The following is a 2,500-nucleotide window of genomic DNA, read 5'->3' on the forward strand; positions in this document are numbered from 1 at the left end:
GGAATGTTACAGCTGTAATATTACTGTATCTGTCTCTCAGGAACAGATGTGAATGGAAGACAGCGGGTCACAGCCCCTGAGCTCATTTTATTATCTAATAACTGTCAAAATCATTTTAACTTCACTTCATTGAGTCAGATCATTTAGTTCAGATGTATTCAGGATGTCTCATAATGAATATTTAAACAGTGTGATTGATCAGCAGGATGATACAGTTAATTTAAAATTTAAACAGCTGATTTGTGTTTGTTATTTTAACATTTGGAGTATTAAATATTTGCACTGAAGGAATAAATGTGTTAGTTTTCTTCCTCTCTGTGCTCAGACTGTTAAAACTGTAGAAATATTAGTGAGTTTACAGATTAACTGTCAATGTACAGAAGTTTAAACATCTTCACTATTATTCCTCTCATAATAATAATTCAATCCAATTTTATTTATATAGCATCAAATCACAACAGAAGTCATCTCAGGGCAGTTTTCACATTGAGCAGGTCTAGACCGAACTCTTTAATTTACAGAGACCCAACATTCCCCCACGAGCTATTATAATGCCTATAATATATTTATGATTATTCATCTCATATAATAATAACATCTATAATATCTTTATTATTATTCCTCTTATATAATAACATCTATAATATCTTTATTATTATTCCTCTTATATAATAATATCTATAATATCTTTATTATTATTCCTCTCATATAATAATAACATCCATAATATCTTTATTATTATTCCTCTTATATAATAATATCTATAATATCTTTGTTATTATTCCTCTTATATAATAATAACATCCATAATATCTTTATTATTATTCATCATATATAATAATATCTATAATATCTTTGTTATTATTCCTCTCATATAATAATAACATCCATAATATCTTTATTATTATTCCTCTCATATAATAATATCTATGTCTTTATTATTATTCATCTCATATAATAATAATATCTATAATGTCTTTATTGTTATTCCTCTTATATAATAATATCTATAATATCTTTATTATTATTCCTCTTATATAATAATAACATCTATAATATCTTTATTATTATTCCTCTCATAGTCATCTCAGCAGTATAAATTAACAGTAAGTAAGTAAAGTTTATTTAATGTGTCACCTTTCACAGAGCAGGTCACAAAGTGCCTCACAAGAGTAAAATTGATTTTAAAAATGACCATAAAATAGTACAACGTAAGATACAATAAAAGAAACAAAACAATAAAACATGAGCAACAACAGACCTTAAAAACACACCAGAGAGAGACCAATAAATGAGCGTCTAAAGAGAAACACTCACACTGCATTATTTCCAGACAGTTAAATAGAAATAAACAAAAAACAAAAAAACTTAGTACAGTATGATGAAATAATAAATAACATGTTTAGAATCTGTTCTGTTTTATTTGCAGATAAACAGTGAATAAAGGGGACGTTTGAGTTAGATATGTAAACGTGTTTCCACTGTGTTACGTGTTGTACAGAACATATATACATACCACATGCATGACTAATATGTTGTGTGCAAAAACAAAAACACACGTGTTCATATTGAAAACGATGTTCCTGCCAGTTAAACCAAACCGACACCTTTAATACTAAAACTAATAATAGTTAAAAGTGTTTCTATGAACTTTCTTAAATTTCTGTTCATGTTTCTCAAAGCAGAACTTCAGGAAGAGTTAATGGTTCAAGTTGGAACGAATTGAACAAACAAGCAATATGTTGGAGTGAATCTGAACTGATGCCAGATATCTTACTGACTTTATATGTTGTATATACAGTATATGGCAGCGACCTGCATCCCTCAGCAGTTAGAGAGCGTCTCAGCGTGAACTACAGTCTTTATATTTCCTGTGTGGTGTCAAACAGCTGCTCTGTGTCAGAGCAGCCTGTAGAGATGACGTTTGATGCATCCACTGCCTCACCTGTGTGTAAACTACCTGCTGAGTGTGTTGTTGCTGTAGAGGCCGGCAGCTGCTTCTTACACAGTTGGCAAACAGCCTGATCTTTGTGGGTAATTTTGCTGTCTGTGGTGTAGAACCCAAAATCCTTCCACACACCACCGCTCAGATGCTTCAGTGTCTTGATTATCCGATCAGTACGACTTTGTTTGCTGCTGTCTCCATTTTTATTTATTAGCTCAGTTTACTGACAGAGCTGCGACAGGTCGAAGAACCGACAGGTCAAAGAGCCGACAGGTCGAAGAGCCGACAGGTCAAAGAGCCGACAGGTCAAAGAGCCGACAGGTCAAAGAGCCGACAGGTCAAAGAACCGACAGGTCAAAGAACCGACAGGTCAAAGAGCCGACAGGTCAAAGAACCGACAGGTCGAAGAACCGACGGGTCGAAGAACCGACGGGTCGAAGAACCGACGGGTCGAAGAACCGACGGGTCGAAGAACCGACGGGTCGAAGGGCCGACGGGTCGAAGAGCCGACATTATTTTCATTATCAATGAATCTGTTGATTATTTTTGCGATTA

The sequence above is a fragment of the Thunnus albacares genome, chromosome 13 (genome assembly GCF_914725855.1).
Source record: "Thunnus albacares chromosome 13, fThuAlb1.1, whole genome shotgun sequence".
Lineage (NCBI taxonomy): Eukaryota > Metazoa > Chordata > Actinopteri > Scombriformes > Scombridae > Thunnus > Thunnus albacares.